Source organism: Macaca nemestrina, chromosome 2, assembly GCF_043159975.1.
Source record: "Macaca nemestrina isolate mMacNem1 chromosome 2, mMacNem.hap1, whole genome shotgun sequence".
Taxonomy (NCBI): domain Eukaryota; kingdom Metazoa; phylum Chordata; class Mammalia; order Primates; family Cercopithecidae; genus Macaca; species Macaca nemestrina.
Genome location: NC_092126.1, coordinates 124,409,877 through 124,430,266, shown reverse-complemented (window position 1 = coordinate 124,430,266; position 20,390 = coordinate 124,409,877). Strand labels below are relative to the sequence as shown.

The following is a 20,390-nucleotide window of genomic DNA, read 5'->3' as shown; positions in this document are numbered from 1 at the left end:
TCCCCAAGGGGCAATGTGAAACTTCAGCTCAGGCATGACTGTTCTGTGTGGCCCAGGCACCGTTTACCTGGGACACAGGGTTCTACCAAAGCACTATTTCCTTGGGAGATACTGTGCCATTTCAGCTCAGACCCCTAGAAGCAGTGTATAGTTGCAGCTGAGAGAAGCAGATGGAGCTGTTCTGCCAAAGAGCTGTTTCCCCGGGAGGGAGGGAATGTATCGCTTCAGCTCTAGCACAAGAGGGCAGGTGAAGGGATAGGGAGAGCAGTTTTCACTGTTTGGCTCCATGGGGAAAGGCATTAACAGTTGCTGGCATCTTGCCTGTGGCCCCCAGGTAGGGGTGGTTGGGAGGCGGATTGGCCTTACGGAGGCAGGGGCATCAAGGCTGCTCACCCTCAAGAGAAAATCACACTCCACCAGTAATTCCAGTTCTAAGATGATATAGCACAGTTGCCATGTGGGCTACAGGAAATAGAGCACAGTGTTAGTTCCTTGTCTGAGGTGAGTGCAGCTGTGTGGCCTCTAGGCAGCTCCCTCAGCTGGACTTAGTGCCAGTGAAGACTACAGGGGACTCTAGTAGTGAGAATTGTAGGTGTCCAAGGTGTTGGTGGAGGCTACTGGGATCCTCTTGCTTACCTTTTTTCCACAGGGAAAGTTTGCTCTGGGTTTCTGGATCATCTCAGCTGTGGGTAGGGTGGTAGAGTTGTGATGTGTCCTTCCATTCTCTTTGTGGCTGTCCTGAGTTTCTGTGCTCACCAGGGTTTCTGTTACGCCTTTGATGTACTCTGGCACTCTCCTTCAGTTATGTACATTAAAATGTAGTTGTTTATTCATTGTTTTGGCTGTCTCTGTGGAAGGGATGAGTGCTAGGGTTTCTAGTGAGCCATCTTGCTGATGCTGCTCCCCTAAACTTAAGTTTGAAAAGCATTTAGAGCAACTCAGATTATCTTGTGCAATTTATGAATTTATGAATGCCATAAAAGAATAACGTCTACTTAAATACACTTCTGTATTTACTTGTTAAATGTATTCATCAATATTTTAAAATAACTTTACACATTTAACAATTTTACTTTCTTTGTAAACACTTCAAATACTTGGCAGTACAAGCTCACAACCTTAACAAGCAAAACCTTTCTAAGCTTTGAAGCCATGTTTTGAATCAAATATACTAGACTCACAAAGAATAACTTCAGTTATCTTAAACATCTCAGTACTACTTAAAAACATGAAATTCTGTTAAACTTTTTAACCTAAAATTAGAAGTCAATAATCTAATTGCAGGGGCAATCTGTCAGAGTCTTAAATATGATAAATTATCTTAAACATCACAAATACTTGATACAAAATACTCAGATTGTTCCATTACCTAAACTCAACCAAAAAGTATGAATATAATGGATTTCAGTGACCATACACTCTTATCTGTCTCAGGGTTGAAAAATCCCTTTCTTACTAAAGGAACAGTGATAACATCTCAGGTGGTTTAAGGTTAGGTTCCTGATAACCTGAGGTTATTTATCACTGTAAAGTTATAAAGTCAAAAATTTATGTTCATAATATGGTCACTTCTTCAGCCTTTATTTTATTAAATTATTTTTAATTTCTAATGACAGCCCTACAATGTAGGTATTACCATTAGCCTTGTCTATATAGATGAGGGGATGACTCAGAGAGGTTCAATAATATGTCTTAGGTTACAGAACTCATAAGTAGATGAATATCTATTCATTTACACACACACACACGAATAAGTTTTCCTTAGCTAAAAATTGGCACCCTGAAATTTTTCATGCTTACTTAGAATGTGAGCTCTCTTCTCAATTCTACGTCTGCTACTTACTACCTGCATAACTTTTGGCCATTTGCTTAACTTCCCTAAGTCTCAGTTTCCTCACCTATAAAGTAGAGATAATGATCATAATCTTCTATGTAGGATTGTTATGAAAATCACATGAAAAAATATATGTAAACTCTTAAGACTATGCCTGGCATCTGTAAGAGCTCAAAAATGATCATTTTACCATTATTATCCATTGTACTGCCTACAAATTTTCACTTGAATAACTATAGACTTCTTAAACTTAACCTAAATTTGATAACTTTCATGATATGTGAAAAATGGGAGAGGCCCATTAAATCAAAGGTCCCTGCATGCTGAACAAGCACAATGAACCAGTTAGCACTGTGGTAGAGGGCAGAAAAGGATTGAGGATAAGGCTTGTCTGTGGGTTGGGTTTGACAGACCTAACATGGTATTTAAGGGGTATGTTGATGGGCAGCCATTCAAATAAGTGGTTAACTTGGGAAGTGGGAGTAGGATAGTCATTCACACATTGTAACAGGGTGGCCCAAGAGGTGGGTAGAATTCTAAGGTGGGGAATTCAGTATCTACACATGGTACAGAAAAATGAATGTTGGACAAGTAGTAAGCACCAGAAAAGGTTTCCAAGGTAGTCAGACCTATGTCTTTGGATGGGTTCTAGTGTGTAGGTGGGAGGAAGAACAAAGAAGCCAACAAGGGCCAGAGTTTATTCCTAGAGGGATTTGGGTCCTCGGAACGTGACCAGCGGTACCAGGTTGAAGCCCAGGTATGAAAAGAACATTGCTGAGCATCTACTGTTGCCTGATATGTGCTCCCATTTAAAAAATATTCTCTATATTATCTCATTTCTCTCTCATAGACTCACAATGTAAATCTTATTGTATTTATTTTATAGGTGACAAAAGACATGATTAAGTAAACATTTCCAAGGTCACACATCCAGTAAGTGGTCAAACCAAATCAAACACAGACCTTCCTATTTCAGAGGTCGTGATCTTTCCATGACAGCACCCTGCCTCAAAGGTGACTTGGTGTTGAGTTTAGAGCATTGACCTAGCTAGTCTTTAATCTCTCCTGCCATATGGCATGATTAGTCCTTAGAGGAGGATAGGTTGAGACTGCAGATGGGAAGTAGGTGTAGGATTGCAACTCTTGGGAGAGGAGGCCCCTAGAAGCTGGGAGAGGGTGGAGCCTAATCAGCAAGAGTGAGAGATGCATAGTCTCCTTCTTCTGTCCCTGTCCTGGTTACATGCCCTAAACAGCACTCTAGTTCTTCATTAGAAGTGGAAAGGAGATAAAGTTAAGTTAATGACTACATATGGCAACGATTCTTAACCTCTTAATGTGATGAAAGATGTGAGGTTTTCTAGAAAAATGTACACAGACCAGTAGTTACACCATTCCACATTCAATTTCAGAGGGTTCCCAGAGCTCTTGAAATTAATGAAGGATTTGGTCACTAGCCCAAGAGACTTTTTAGACCAAGAAAATCTTCAGACCATGGATGCACACAGACCTTTTAGAACTGTTGTCTTTGAGGAGTGCTGGCATGATTGCAAGCCGATGCTGCTGCTGCTGCTGATAGCAGCAAACATGTATTTAGAGTTTAATAAATACCAGCCTTTATTTTATTAAATTATTTTTAATTTCTAACAACAGCCCTACAATGTAGGTATTACCATTAGCCTTGTCTATACAGATGAGGGAATGACTCAGAGAGGTTCAATAACATGCCTTAGGTTACAGAACTCATAAGTAGGGGTGTGCTCAATACAGCTCTATAATTTCATAACTTAAAAAACAAGAGGTTTTGATCTGGTGTAGTTGGGGAGAGTGGACAATTTTTAACATGTACTATATAAGTAGTGATATTTTATTTTTATTATAGACACTTGCTTAGGGGTGACAAATTTCACCTACCACATTTTAAAATGCCATAGTGGGAAGCCCTGCTGTTTAGCTTGCTGTTGCGCTTTCTATACACCGAAGTTTATCTGAATATTGTAAAGGGCTTTGCTGTTGAAACATATTCTGAAATGGGAGGCACATATTAGCTGGGTTATATTTCTTTCCATTAGCAAATTGTAAGATTACTACTTAGAATTTTAAACAGTGCTTGTTCCTTCAAAGGACTTTATAGCTATCAGCCAATTAAGCTTTCCCAGTCTCCTGTGGAGTCAGTCAGTATGAATTTCCCATCCTGTAGGCCACTGTTTAGTACCCTGGATATACCAGGACCATAAGATAGAGGCAGCTTGGATGGTTTGTCGGTTTGTGTACCTCTGAACAGTCTTCATGCAGAGAGAATGGTAAACCCATCTTAGAAGAAGGGCAGGCCCTTTGTTGGGGGATCACACAAAGCAACAAAGGAACCTGTTGAAGGAAACAAGGCTGCACAGCAAATCCACAGCTCCTTGGGACAGCTTAGAGTGCTTACTTTTATAAGACTGCTACTAAATATTTTCCTGACATGACAAAACAACTTGCCCAACTTTACTTGTGTGTCTTTGGAGAGAGCCACAGGTGGTTATCAGAAAAAGCACTCAATAGTTTCAAATCTTTCTTCCTCCCAGTAAAATCATCTGGAGGGAAAAATTGTATCCTTTTGCTTTCATCCACTTTGGTTCTGCTTTGCAGGTTTCTTTATGAAGCTTCTGGTAGTGTGATATCTCTCTCTCCCTCTTTCTCTCTCTCTCCCCTCTCTCTCTCTCTCCCTCTCTGCCTGACTCGTTCCCCTCCTCCAAAAACAAAAACAGACAAAAAACCCAAGTTGGTTGGCATACTACCCTACAAGTTTTTTCATCAGCCAGAGACCTTGAAGCTCAAATCTAAGAACACAAGAGTTATAGGCATGTTCCTGGAGTGTCCACTGCACAGGAAAGTAAATAATAAATAATCTTTATTTTTTGAAGGGGGAACAATTTAAGCATCTTTGCCTATGAACTCAAAGACCAAACTCTTCCAGACTTTTGTGACTTGTTGCCAGTCCTTGGTTATGTTACTACCCTATAATTCAGTGTTTCCTGAAAGGAGTTAAGCAATTTTAAGGCCGTTATAAATTTTATTATTATTTCCTGGGATGTATTACTTGGATTCTCAGCGTGATCATTAGATTTGTATTCTCTTTGAATCATTCTGAGTGAGGATTTGTCTCAAAAAAAAAATGATCATTATTCTTTGTTATATTTTCAAAAGGAAAATTGGTGTTATGGGCTAATGACTGAGGAAAATGAATTTAGAGAATAATGTGGGATTATTTTTGAGGCATAATTTTCATTCAAAAACCAGGAAGCAAAACTGACCAACTTATAAAAATGCAGAGAGTAATGTGTTTTTGCTCCTTGAGAATTTTTCTGGGTAGAAGAATTAAAGAGAAGAAAAGGAGAAGGAAAGAAGGGCAGGGAGCCAAAGGGGGAAAGATATCCCACTAGATGTGAAATATCTAATTGCCCTTTCCCCAAAGGACCTCACAGAAAGTATGTATTTATTGGAACCAAAATGAAGTGATAGCACACTGAATTACAGGATTATAGACCCCTGAGCTGGACAACTCATGTTAGATTAACATTCTGCTACAAGTTTTTAGTATGTGTGAAGTTGTTTGCCTACAAATGTTTTTTGCAACAAGTGCTCATGAGATATTGAAAGAAATGAAAGCATTTCCTCATAGCATGGAATTTCTACCACAAACAAAAGAAAGCAGGCTTTTGGCAAACTGAAGTCCCATTCAGGAGTGTGTCACACTTAGGGACACATAGCAGGCAAAACATGCAGTTCCTTTTGGTATGATGTTGTAAATTGTATTCACCTGTTTATATCACAGAGGTTTCTTTTTATCATTTGAACTCCATTTGTATTTTCCTCAGTATATTCATTCTAAAAATATAATAGGAGCTGGGCACAGTGGCTCACACCTGTAATTTCAATCCTTTGGGAGACTGAGGCAGGAGGATCGTTTGAGCCCAGAAGTTCAAGATCAGCCTGGGCAACAAAGCAAGACCTTGTCTCTACAAAAATAAATAAATAAATAAATAAACAAACAAATTTTAAAAATGAAAAATCTGGGTATGATGGTGTGTGCCTATAGTTCTAGCTACTCAGGAGGCTGAGGTGGGAGGACCACTTGAGCCTGGGAGGTCAAGGCTTCAGTGAGCCATGATTGTGCTATTGCACTCTAGCTTGAGTGACAGAGCAAGACTCCATTTCAGAAAAAAATAAACAAATACAGTCAGACATTTAGCATCCTGACTTACACATTAAATATGTTACCATTCCTGGACCCCTTCCTTATTTATATAGAGTCCTTTAAAAACAGGCTGGAACTTGAAAAGTATCATTATGTACCTAATAAACTTACTATTTTAAAAAATGATCATATTTAGTGCTGAAAAAGTTGTGGTGACAGTGTTATGTTATTAGACTTCTGGTAGCACTATGGATTGGCGAGTTTCTTTTGCTGAGCAGTTTGATAGTAGAGAGCCTGATTAGGAGAGATAATCATCTGAGACAGGAGTTCTTGGAGACTTTTCCTACGGTAGCCATGTAACAGAAGCAGAACAGAATATTCATTAGTGTGCCATCATAAAGCACTCTGTAGTTTCACTGTGAAGGCAATGTTAAAATATGCAAAACAGGTTCTAATGTAACTTATTATAATGGTTCTGATACAATGAGAAAAAGGAAGACACAAAATGGCAGGCATGCAAGAATTGCAGATATGCAAGAATGAGCTGCCCTATGGATAAGGACAGAAAGGCAAGAACCACAAATGGAAACAGTTTTACATGGGATTCCTTTTCCTCCTAAAAATCATGCTCTCGATGCTGCTGTTGTGCCATCTTTTAAAAAAATTTAATTAAGAGTAAGCTAATGAATGTAGACATCAATGAGGAAATGCTCCAATGGGTCCATGTTGACAATGTCTGGGGCATCAGCAGGAGAATAGGCTAAGTGACTATTTCCCAAGCAGTTCTCTTGGGGTACACTTATTTACCAGGGTCCATGGTCTTACCCGTGGGGGAATCTCTCTTCAAGATGGAATCACATTACCCAAGTTTGTGAGACCTGGTAGCCCAGAAGGCCCCTTTGTGATTTTACAACCAGCGTTGGCCCACTGCACAGACTCTTGGGACTGTTGCATTCCATGCACTAAGCAGGTCTGAGGTCCATGGGAAGCCAGAGCATCAGATAGTTGCCTGTTTAGCAACAGAAGAGAACAAAAGGAATTGAGTGATGCTATGTTTTCATTTGACACAACATACGACATGACTGTCAGACTACAGATAGCTTCATGCTGCTCAGTTCTCATGATAAGGACAGATAGCCTTGCCTGTGGAACTGAAACTCCAAGGCCTTAGCTACCTTCCACCTCCTGCATCTCTCTCCACAGTAGGGGTGCCATGTCCCTACATTAGAATACTTGAAGGTCATTAACTAAAGTCTTCCTTTCCCTAGACAGTGCTTAAATGGCCACTGCCAACATCTCTTTGTAGCTTTTCTTTGTATATTTTTCTACAACTGACCACTTTTTCTACCCATAAACATGTTAATATTCTCTATCAGTTGAAAGTCAAGTCCTGCTGATCTGTTTTCTTTTTCCTTGTGTGTTTAAATACCTCTATATTGATCCATTATGCATATAACAGAGCAATATTAGTTTCCTCATTTCTGAGTTCTATGGGCATGCACTTTACTCTTGCTCATACATGCTGAAAATAGTAGGTGACAGAATTGAGGAGCAAGGTGAATTTATATGTCAGACCAAGAAGGAAAATGGAAGCGAAGGTAAGTCAACAGATTGTGTTGTGCACTATGGTGGATTATTTCTAGGTACCCACAATATTTATTGCAAGTCTTTATAAGGAAAAATTAAAAATCAAATAAAAGTATCTTAATTTGTTCTTTTGTCAGAATCCACACTAAATGGTAAAGCAAGGTATTGAGGGCCCCTTGGGAACCAAGAAAAAGAGCTCAAGAACAGACATCCCTCTTCGTTGGTGTCAGACATGAGTATTTGAAGTCATATCAACTCCTATAAAGGCAGAAGTTGGATGAGACAACTTGCAGTGATGGTGGCTGTTGCTTAAACTCTGGCTCCCTATTATTTATCTTGGCACTTCTGGGGTGGCTCTGGAGTCTAGAAAGCATGTATTCTTTCTAGTGAACGATGGTTCACTAGATCTTTGTAAGAGTGGTCCCTTGGGCCTTAGAAACGTATTTGGCCACTAGATGGCTTCGTGGCAAAAGTTGTTTGAATTAGAGTTAGACACCGAATCCAAGCATGCCCCACCTCTCACCCCAAGGTCTCACTTTCTGAAATTTGGAATTCAAAGATAGGCAGTCATTCCTTGCATGTGGCTAGAACTATGACAGGTAAACCTGAGATCTGTGGACAACCATATTTCCCTATGAAAACTGAGAAGCAGGGAAAGAAGAGGGCTGTATTCCCTGAGTTCCTGCCCAACTTTTGGTTCCTGGCACCGGGGGGAACTGGCTGCATCTTTGCCTCTGAGTCCTTGAGACACTCTTGGACCCTTCTAATGATGCCCCTTCAATTTTAACCTACCCTGGTTTGGTTTCTGTTACTTAGAACTGAAGAGACTTACTAATATATTCTGTACTTCAAGCCAATAACACATGAATAATTGCCCTCAAAAATTAGAATTGATCTTCCACAGGGGGTTAGGAGATTTGGGTGAAATAGGTATTATCTTCAAATTAAGTGTGTTAGGGGTATTTCAAAATCTTCATTAAATTTTCAAAATCCTTCCTGTTGTGTTGCCAGAATATTTCCTTAGATAAGAGACCAATCTGAGGTCGGTTCCTTGGGATTTGGTTAAGCTGGGAAATCCCTTCAAAATGACAGAAGCCAGGCTGTACTACAGTGTTAAAAGGCCAAAGACTGAAACATTCTAAAATGTAGATACTTAAGTTTCTCAGAAGCCTCCTCTTCCATTCCCCTGCTATCCCACTCTGCTCCTCAAATCCATGAATATTCAAAGGTATTTGAAGCCGAAATGGGCCTTTGAGTTGTTACTTGATATTTTCATGCATGTCCTGAGATTACAGCCTGGAGCTTCGCTTTGAGAATAATAGACAGAAACAGCTATTTGATTGTGTCTTTAGACTCCTAAATTCTATTTGCAAATCAATTTCAAAGAAGCTTGATTTGAGAAAGTAACAGGGGAGTTAATGTTGCTATGAAACAGTTTAGCTAAAATGTGTCACCATATCCTCATTGAAGACCATTTGCTACTCATTCAGAAACAACATGTTACAAAGAGAGTAAATTGTCAAGGAATCCCACTCATGAATTGATTGGAAAAGATAATGTATTCCTAGATAAAAAAGGAGCTCTGATTGTATGAGAAAGGGCTTCTTGAGACTTTCCGATTCTTATTGGTTGTTTCAAGGTGTGGAATTTAATAAGGCACGAACAACTAGGAAGAGAATAGGGAGTGACAGGCATAGAGCAGTACGTGTAATATACAGCAAGAGCGGGGAATCTATCAAGCGGGAACACTTTCTTGGTAGAGAGAGAAAGCATTGCCCTGTAAAATGGGATAGCTTTGAAGGAATTCCAAGTCTTTGTTTTTGGACATTCAACTGTAGACGAGGGTTTCACAGAACTCATGTTAGGTTTACAGGTTATGAAATACTGTTTTCCAAATGGAAATATACGGCTTGCAATCTCAAAGAAAAAGAAAACGGAGGGAAAGGAATGCTTCTGGCCAAGGCATCAATAATCCTGTTATTCTGAGATCTGTAATGATCACCCACAGGCAGTAGCTCATTCTGCTGCCTTTCCAACTTTCTTATGTTTTTATTTAAAAACCTTCAGTTGTATTCAGATATGTCATAACAGGCTATGTCTTGGTGAGCATACAGGTTTGTCATTGGGAAAGGTCATGTAAGACATGACTTATAAGCTACTTCTACTGTTCTCTGCATTTCTCCACCTTTGGGAGTCTCTGTTTTAGTTAGGAGAGACTTAAGTTATGCCACAATAACAAATAAGTCCCCAGATCACCGTGGCCTATCACAAAGAAAGGTTTAGTTCTTGCTAATGGAACACGCTCAACAAAAGTTGTCAGGGGGCTCTGCTTATTATAGTCATTCAGAGAGACCCAGGCTGAGGGAGCCACTAACATCCTATAGTTAACCCAGAGCATGTGAACTTTCGGGGGGAGAAAGATTGGAGAATTAAACATAGTTTTTTCTTTGACTTAAGAAATGAAACAAGTTACTTTTTCTCATGCCCCACTAAGTAGAGCTAGTCACATGATCCTGCCCACTCATAAAAGGCTGAGATGTGCAGGAGTCTCTATGCTCAGGCCAAAGGAGAACTGGATGAACCTAGTGGTATCTGTAATATTATCTGCCATACTTAAACCTTCTTAAGACTTTGTTCCTGCATAAAGGCTGCCCTGATCAATTCAGCTCACAGCCATAACATCTTCTTTTGAAGATCTGTTAACACTTGTGTGTACTATTCATTTGGCCCTTAGCCTTCACTGTCTTTGATATGTAAATGTCTACTTATGCATATATGTGAATATGAATACATATTTGCATCTTTGTGATGTCTCCTATATTTGCTTATGAGTACCTTGAAAACAGACAAGCTATATTTTTTGCATTACCCATAGTGCCTTGCATATTCAATTAGTGTGTAATAAATGTAGTTTATGGGTAAAGCTTGTGTTCAAAGGGCAGGAAATAGATAATAAGCAAATTTGCTAATTTTATTTAATTTATTCCACAAATGCATAGCAGCTTCCTTATGGGAGTGGGTGTTCATAACAAATTAATTAAGAGTCCTCACAATCTTCCTCTGGTCATTAAAAAGACTATTGTAGGCTCATGTTGCTGAGGGTCATGGACACTTTGTGATCTAATACCTTCAATTTCCTGGCTTCTGCTCATGTAGGAGGAAAAGAAAAGGAGGCAAACTGAAGAGAAGGGACCCAATAGTTGTGGCAAATAATTTCAACAGTGAATGGGGAAAGAAAAGAGGAAAAATCACAGGAACCCAGTTACTCATCAAGCATGGGAAGGGAGACTGCAATAATGGATGACTTGGTGCTTGTGATGAAAGAATCTTACAGCCTGAGTGGTAAGATAATTATATCTCCTGATAATTATGAGAGAGAGAACTAAATATATAAAGTAGCTTGTCTCATCTGTAGGCTTGCCCATAGGCAAAGCTGGAAAAATCCTCTGGGTTAGTTACCTATTGCTGCATAACAAATTATGCCAAAACTCAACTGCTTAAAACTGCAGTAAACATTTACTGTCTCATGTTATTTTGGTGAGTTAGGAATTTGGGACAGGCTTAGTGGGGTGGTTCTGGCTCTACAGTCATCTGAAGACTTGACTGGGACCGTAAGATCCACTTCTAAGGTACCGCGTGCCTGGCAGCTTGATGGAGAGCATTGGAGGGAAGCCTGAGTTCCTCCCCATGGGGGCCTCTCCCTTGGCTGCTTGAGTAACTTCATAGTATAGTGACTGGCTTCCTCCAGAGACAGCCATTCAAGATAGAGAACAGGGTGAAAGCTTTAAGGACTCATGGCTCTTCTGACCTAGCCACAGAAGTCATACATTTCTGCACATCTCATTGCTTACACCGATCAGCCCTCTTGCACATGGAAAATGACTTCACAAGTGTGAATACCAAGAGGCAAAACTTTAGGGGCTGGGTACCACATCCTCTACATTTTTGTAGAAGGAGACTCAGATTAAAAATAAATCTCAAGTACATTCCTTCCAGAGATTGAAGAGAAGAAGTTGTAGAAAGAGGAACCCTCAGTCTATTTGTGGCAGGAGTTTGGAGCCTTTGGGAACAGATGACAGGCACCTCTGATTCAGGGCCTCCATCTGAGCAGACTTCTTCTTTCCTGCTTGTTGAATGCTTCCCCGAGTCACTTCTTAGTTGCTGCTAGAACAGGAGAATTTTGACAATTTTTTAAAAATCTACAATTGTGTGTGAAAGAAATCTGATCTCCCTTTAAGTATATCCTATCCATGGAAAACTTAACTGTCCGGTCTACATACTCTACTTCTCTGAGTAGCAGTAGAGCTGCTTAAGAAGAAATAGATGTTTCTCAAGTGTTATCCCCGAAAAGATGTGCCCTCTCTTTGCTTCAGCCTTGTCACAGCCCTCCCTTTTAGGGAAAAATGAGAATAAGCATGCCTGTCTCACAGGGAGTCATGAGCCTTAAGTAGCATAACAGATACGAAATGCCTAGCACAGGGCCCAAGATAGAGCTGGGGCCTAGTACAAACTGGGTCCTGTCTCCATAGAGAGTCTCTTGGTATAGAATCTCTTCATACTCAGAGGAATGAAATACATACAAATGATTAAAATGAAAATTCAGACTCTTATAAGTCTGAATTTAATTACACAATTTTAAAATAAACTGAATTTTATTAGGCATGTCTAACAAATCACTACTTTTATCTAAATAAGTAGTTCATTTTTTTCTCAACAAATATTCCTGCAGTGATTGACATGTCTGATACATGTGCTGACTGGCCACTGGCCTCATATGGCTGTTGAGCACTTGAAATGGGCTAATGGGACTGAGAAAATAAATTTATTTAATTTTACCTTATTTAAATTTAAATAGCCACATATAATTAGTGGACACCACATTCAACAGCATAGGCTAAAATGCTAAATACCTATGATTTTTTTCAACATCAGACAGAAATGGGAGAATTTTTGAATTTTTTGGTCAGCACATGCCTTCCCTCTTATGTACCTTATTTATTTATTTTAGGGGGTCCTTTATTTGAGCAGTTGGTTTGTTGCTATTGAAAATTTTTCTCAAAGCCAACATGTAGATTTATCCCCTATTTTATTTTATTATGATTTATTTCTATTTTATTGTGAACTAAGGCGATTCAGAAGCCGAGCAGTGTCTCTGTGGTTGTGGATATGAAGAGCTTTGTAGATAGAAGACAGCTGGATTCTTACATGCATCTGCCCTTTATCCTCATTTCCTTGGAGTTAATCGAATCTTTTAGGGTTTTGATGTATTTTCAAAGGGTGCTTTCTAAGTTGTATTAATAAGAGTCATTATACTTGAGGGCTATACACTGGGTCCCTAAGGGTGTCCACTAATATCCCCTAAAACAATGTTAAAAATGATACGCGAGTTGCTGAAGATGATTTACCTTATGCTCTTGAATAGGCTCTTTTGATAGCTTTAGAATGAAATTCAAACGACAGAGAGGTTCAAGTCTTTCAAGTCAGGACAACTTAGCCTCCAACCTCATCTGCCACCCCTCCTTGCCAATACAGGGCCCTGTTCCAGAATATGCCACACCATCCACTTTCTTCCTGAATCTCTGGCTTTACCAATGCAGTTTCTTCTACTGGCTTCTCCTTTTCTTGGTGAAGGTATTCATTCCAAATCTCAGCCCTTTTGTGAGACCTCCTCACCCTTCTGCAATGAGAGACAGCACAATGAAGTGTTTAAAACAATGGGCTCTAAAGTTGGACCTCCTGTGTTAAAATTCTAGCTCCACCACTTACGGATAGTAATTTAGGCTGGTTTCTTCACCTGCCCATACCTCAGCTTCTTCATCTGCAAGATGGTATGCATCATGGGTCTATCTCTGCTGTGGTTTGGCTGTGTCCTCACCCAAATCTCATCTTGAATTGTACCTACCATAATCCCCATGTGTCATGGGAGGGACCCAGTGGGTAGGAGGTAATTGAATCATGGGGGCAGGTTTTTCCCATGCCGTTCTCATGATTAAGTCTCACGAGATCTGATGGTTTTATAAAGGGTGGTTCTTCTGCACATGCCCTCTTGCCTGCCACCATGTGAGATGTACCTTTGCTCCTCCTTCACCTTCCAACATGATTGTGAGGCCTTCTCAGCCATGTGGAACTGTGAGTCCATTAAACCTCTTTTTCTTTATAAATTATCCCATCTTGGGTATTTCTTCATAGCAGTATGAAAATGGACTAATACAGTCTCATAGGCTTGTTGTGAAGGGAAGTGAGACAAGTACTCAATAGATGTCAGCTGTAATTATTATTCTGTACTCCCTTATTCATACTTTTATTCATACTTTTATAATGGTGATATTAATACCTTTATTATGTTATCTGCATTATTGTTGAATGTACATGTTTCTGTCCTCCACTTCCATTAAGAGCTGTTAGAAACAGAGGATAATATCTATTTCACTATTGTATCCTTAATACCTCACCCAGGAACTGTCAAAGAGGAGGTGCTTTATACATATTTTTAACAAATGAATGGAAATATGAGTGCATTAATTTATTCTACTAATGAGCACCCATTAAGTGTTTAGTAAACCCGAGACTGATAAACCCTTTCTCTTCTGTGAAATTTAATGCATAATGGTTTATTAGTCTTCTATTGCTGCCATAACAAATTATGATGAATTTAGTGACTTAAAACAACACACATTTATTATCTGGAGGTCAGAAGCCTGATACAAGTCTCACTGGGCTAAAATCGAAGTGTCAGCAGTGCTGTGTTTCTTACTGGAGACTGCGGAAACACCTACTTCCAAACTCACTCAGGTTATTGGCAGAATTCAGTTCTTTGTGGTTGTAGGACTGAAGTCCCTGTTTTCTTTCTGGCTGTTAGGCAGGGATTCACCCTTAGCTCCCTCAGGCCTCTTTCTGGTGCTCACACGGAGCCTCCTACATTTTAGAACCATCAATGATGCATCTTATGTTTTTCTTTCTTGTGCTTGGAATCTGACGTTCCCTCTGCAGCATAGCTCCTGCATCCTCTTCTGCTTTCTCACTCTGACTGATTCTTCCACCTTCCACTTATGCTTTTACAACCTCATGTGACTAGGGTAGACATACCCAGATAATTCAAGATAACTTTCCTGTGTTAAAGTCGGTTGACTAGTCACCTTGATACGTCTGCTAAGTCTCTTCATGGCAGCACCTAATTTAGTGTCTAGTTAGATAATCAGGGATGGGAATCTTTTTTTTGTTTGTTTTTTTGAGAGGGAGTTTCACTCTGTTGCCCAAGCTGGAATGCAATGGTGCAGTCTTGGCTCACTGCAACCTCTGCCTCCTGGGTTCAAGCAATTCTCCTGCCTCAGGCTCCCAAGTAGCTGGGATTACAGGCACTCACCACCACTCCTGGCTAAGTTTTGTGTTTTTAGTAGAGACGGGGTTTCACCATGTAGGCCAGGCTGGTCTTCAACTCCTGACCTCAAGTGACTCACCTGCCTCAGCCTCCCAAAGTGTTGGAATTACAGGTGTGAGCCACCATACCCAGCCCAGGGATGGGAATCTTGCAGGGACATCTTTAGAAGTCTGCCTATCGCAATGGTCAATTAATGACTGTGTTTAAGCTGTTCAAAAAATCCATCATATTTCGGCTGGGTGCAATGGCCCATGACTGTAATACCAGCACTTTGGGAGGCCTAGGCAAGAGAATTCCTTGAGGCCAGGAGTTTGAGACCAGCTATGATCTCGCTGCTGCACTCCAGCCTGGACAATAGAACAAGACCCTGTCTCAAAACACACACACACACACACACACACACACACACACACACACACACTCCATATTTTTATTTACCTTTCATCTCTATGACGGTGGCGATTATATCTGTTTTATTTACCAAGTTATACTCAGCCCAGTGCTTGCTTATCTCATGGTAGATATTCTACAAACATTTATTAGACACATGGAAATTCCTAGACCCAGATATTTGGGTTTGTTTTTGTTTTAATCATTTTATTGTAGTTTACCAAAGTGATCAAACCAGCTTTTTTTTTTTTTTTTTTTTTTTTTGAGACCGAGTCTTGCTCTGACGCCCAGTGTGGTGACACGATCTCAGCTCACTGCAAGCTCTGCCTCCCAGGTTCATGCCATTCTCCTGCCTCAGCCTCCTGAGTAGCTGGGACTATACAAACCAGCTTTTTTTAAAAAAATGATTATATTTATTTTGGTTCTTACTTTGTTTTTCAGTCTCCTATAATTTTGGGTTTATGGCTTGATCCCTTACCTTTTCTCTAATTTTAGTGTCTTTTCACTTTTTTCTCCTAAGAAAACTGGACTGGACCTCTTTTGGAAGTTTGGGTCCTTTTGCAGTGATTTCAAGGGGAACATGAGAGACTAGACTATCAATACTGATGATGGCAATGATAGCAATGATGGTGATGGTTTGGTCAATGTGGGCTGGTGGTTCTCAATCGGAGGCTATTTTGCAGGTGACATTTGGCAATGTCAGGAGACAGTTTTGGTTGTCATGGCTACTGGAGAGGTTACAACTGGCATCTAGTGGATAGAGGCCAGGGATGCTGCTCAACACCCTACAATGCATAGGACAGCCCTCCATAACAAAGAATTCTGTAGTTCAAAATATCAGTAGTGCCCAGGCTGAGAAACCCTGAAGTAGGCTAACTGCTGTAATGAGCTTTGTCAAACCCCAGTAGCTTAACTGAAAAAAAAAAGATATATATATATGATATATATCCTATATGTAAGATATATATATCCTTTTTTTTTTTTTTTTTTTTTTTTGAGATGGAGTCTCACTTCTTCACCCAGGCTGGAGTGCAATGGTACAATCTTGGCTCACTGCAACCTCCACCTCACAGGTTAAAGCAATTCTCCTACCTCAACCTACCAAGTAGCTGGGATTACAGGCATGCGCCACCACATCTGGCTAATTTTTGTAGTTTTAGTAGAGACAGGGTTTCACCATCTTGGCCAGGCTAGTCTTGAACTCCTGACCTTAAGTGATCCACCCACCTCGGCCTCCCAAAGTGCTGGGATTACAGGCATGAGCCACCGTGCTCGGCAATAAATAAATAAATAAAAATAAAAAATAAAAAATAAATCTTATTCAGAGTCCTCTGCAAATGTTTCTGAAGGGTGGCTCTCCTAGGAGGTTCCTGGGTAGGATCCAGGTTCTTTCCATCTTGTGGCTCTAAATTCTTTAACAAGTAGCCTTCAGGGTGCCTGAGAAGGAAAAAGGAAAGAGTGGAGTCTGGAAGATTTCTGTAGGCCCATCCAGGAAAGGGTGTACATCACTTCTGCCGCATTCCATTCCTCGGAACTCAGTCACTTGGACCCACCTAACTCCATTGAAGCTTGGAAATGCGTCTACCCGTGTGCGTGGGTGGAAATGCGGTCTACCCCGTGTACGTGGGTGGAAATGCGGTCTACCCCGTGTGCCTGGGTGGAAATGCGGTCTACCCCGTGTGCCTGGGTGGAAATGCGGTCTACCCCGTGTGCCTGGGTGGAAATGCGGTCTACCCCGTGTGCCTGGGTGGAAATGCGGTCTACCCCGTGTGCCTGGGTGGAAATGCGGTCTACCCCGTGTGCCTGGGTGGAAATGCGGTCTACCCCGTGTGCCTGGGTGGAAATGCGGTCTACCCCTGTGCCTGGGTGGAAATGCGGTCTACCTGTCTGCGTGGGTGAATACTAATAATCTCTGCTAGAAAAACTGAAACAGCAGCAAAACAATATTAATACCATTAACATCTAACATTTATTAACCTCTTCCGTGCATGCATGCATAGTAATTTACCTGATATAGCTGAGGCTCAAAAAGGTTGAATACCTTGTCTAAGTTTATGAAGAGGTCTATGCGGAGCCCAGACATGAACACCGGTCTGCTTCATTCCAAAGAACATGTGTTTAACCACTACTCTATACTCTCATTAGAACAGGAATTCAATACTGCTCTTAGTGGGGCTTTATTGTTATGAAATAGGAACAAAACCCGTAAATACCACAAATGCAGAATGTTCTAGACTTCCAGAACCACTAAAACAATTCTTCCTAAAGAGCTGCTGAAATCCTTTTTAGGGAATATCAATATATAGCTTGCATTCCAAGTTTTTGTCTGGATCACAGATGAATAGACAGGGAGAGATGAATGTCCTGGGGAAACACTATCATGGTGCTTTTAAATCATCCTGTTGCACTTAGGCATTGCAGCCTGTGATTATATATATTTCAAATAAGTTTTCTGTAGTCCAGAGGGATTGCTAGCCAAGGTAATGAGCACTGCTAGGAATCTTGACAGCAAACTCTAAATGGTCTCAATGCCACAGACTTTCAAGAAACTGGGCCTTCTTGAAGTGAATGGCTATTTCTGTCCTATTTAAGTAATTCATTCTCATCTCTCTCTGATTAGTGGTGAGCTTGGTGTCATATGTGATAGTTATAATAAGGCACTTACCAAAACTTGCTTTTAAGGGTGGAAGGCATTTTGGCTTTGATTGTCATGGAGCAAGGTAGAAGAAAGAAGCCCTCATTTCATAAAAGGCCACACTGGTAGACAAAGCAATATGAATGGGTGTAATATGTGAACAAAGTTCAGAATCTTCCTTTAGAATGAAAGTGCAGCAGTTTCCTGGAATGTTTTAATCGACTTTCAGGGTCTGAAAGTTGACCATAGATGTGATGGTTCTGAATGCTGCTACCTTCATTATGGGCCTCTGCTTTGACCATGTTATAGCGCACAATTTTCAATGAGTTATCTATTTTGTGGCCTTGAAATGGGAACTTCTAATTTTACTGCTTAAAAGTGTGTTTTTCTTTTTAGTAAAATCAAGCCTGTTCTTTTTTCCTGTTTCCTTCTCTGCAGAATACTGCCTTTCTCTATTCATTTGCTTACAAGAGAATCTGCATTATCGTATTGGTTAGATCTTTAAGTACTCATTAAGTTTTCGTTGCATACACACCATGTGTCAAGCACCATGCTAGGCACTGGGCTGGAGTAGTGGCCAAGACAAACAGGAACATACCTGATCATAAAGAAGTCGTGTGTTCAGGTGAGTGCTAGTACTTTTTGCCACAAATAACAAAAACAATAACACCCATAGTAATACTACCTAACAATTGTTAAACTCTTACAAGCTAATGATCCAGTTGACTTATTTTTCTTTTTAAGAGATGGAATCTTGCTCTTATGCCCAGGCTGGAGCATAGAGGCATGATTATCACTCACTGCAGCCTTGAACTCCCGGGCTCAGTTGATCCTCCTGCCTCAGCCTCCCAAGTAAGTAGGACTACAGGCATACATCATTATACCCACTTTTTTTTTTTTTTTTTTTCATTTTTTGTAGAGATGGAGTCTTGCTTTGTTGCCCACAGCAGGAGTTGTTGAACTCCTGGCCTGAAGCGATCCTCCCACTTCGGCATCCCACCAGGCCCAGCACCAGCACCAGTTGTATTTATATTCTGCCTCAGATGTTGATGGGCAGAACAATAAAGAACTCTTGCTAACATTTATTGCATGCTAACTCTGTGGCAAACACTGGGATGAAAGGTTTCTATGTATTATCTCATTTAATCCTCACAAACCCTTATTGAAAAGCTTTTGTCATTATCCCCATTTTAAATATGAGGAAACTAAGGTTTATAGGGATTAGAGGGATTATGTCAACTCACACAGCTGATAAGTAGTGAAGCTGGGCTGTCAAATGCTGTCTGATACCTTAGCTTGTGCTCTAAACTCAATTGTACAAAATCATGGAACATGATAGGGAGGACACTGATTTTCCATTGATGTCTAAGTAAAATAGTAAAAGGTATATTCCCAGCCATTAAACCACTCTGAGTAACTTTTTTATATTCTTATTATTTTACCATGAGTCTGTTTTTCATACATGCCCTTGAACTATCAGAAGCCCCCCTCCCAAGATGGCATCTACACAATGGTAAATTATACCTGACCATTAATTGTATGTATATTGAGGCTTATTATACATCAGAAAGAGACAGATATGGTCCTTGCCTTTATGGATCTTACAATGTAAAGGAGAAGAGAGTCAGTCAATCACAAGTGTGATGAGTATTATAAAAAAGGAAGCAGAGTGCTAAGGCAAGTATATCACATTGGGAAGGTAACCTGATTTTGGAGTGGAGCATGGTTGAGGATAATCTCCACATGGAGTGAAGTATAATCTCAGAAGCCAAGTATGAGTAGGCATTAGACCAGTGAAGAGGAAGTCCAGGATGTGACATGGTTTTGAGGCCTCAGAGAGTACATTAGGGTCCAGGCCCTGAAAGAAGATGGCAGGTGGGAGCATAGAGAAGGCAGAGTGTAGTGGGAGATAAAGACAGTGAGGCAGGCAGGGGCGGACGATGAAGGCCTTGTGGATTGTGACAAGGTTTTAGGATCTTATCATGGAAGCAGTAGTGAGCCACTGAAGATCTCTGGGCAGTGGGGGAACAGGAAATATTTGAATCTTTAAAAGATCACTTTGAAGACTATACTTTCAGGGGTCATTTCTGTGGTTCATTACTTAAAGGAGTTTCCCCAAGTGTGTAGAGCATGGAAACCACAGGAAGATATGCAATGTTCTCTCCTGAGCAGGAAGCTGGTTCTTGGTGTTGCTTCACTACAACTGCCCTTTGCCATCGATGATTGTTTTTTTCTTCCTTTGGGGAGATTAAGAGGAAGAGGACACAGTCTGAGTGATCTTCATTTTAAAAAAAAATCTCTTTGGCTGCAGTATGCAAAAGGAGTTAAACTGAGGAAGACTGGAAGCCTTGCATTAAGGTTATTGCCATTCTGCTATTCTGAGATTTGG

General features: G+C 40.4%; 1 protein-coding gene and 1 non-coding gene across 32 annotated transcripts in view; both read left to right on the top strand.

The window, feature by feature from the left end:
- Positions 1–20,390, top strand: part of LOC105483059 (fragile histidine triad diadenosine triphosphatase) — a 1,492,666-nt gene that overhangs the window by 349,711 nt on the left and 1,122,565 nt on the right. For 2 of the 31 annotated variants that reach the window (XM_071092008.1, XM_071092011.1), the window contains one exon: positions 10,755–10,940. The exons of the other annotated variants lie outside the window; for them this stretch is intronic. The gene's annotated coding sequence lies outside the window, so the exon portion shown is untranslated. The remainder of the gene's footprint in view (positions 1–10,754; positions 10,941–20,390) is intronic. 31 annotated transcript variants of the gene reach the window in all.
- On the top strand, positions 20,064–20,279 carry LOC112427149 (small nucleolar RNA U3). Its single transcript, XR_003018615.1, has one exon. It is a non-coding gene; the product is annotated as a small nucleolar RNA U3 (small nucleolar RNA).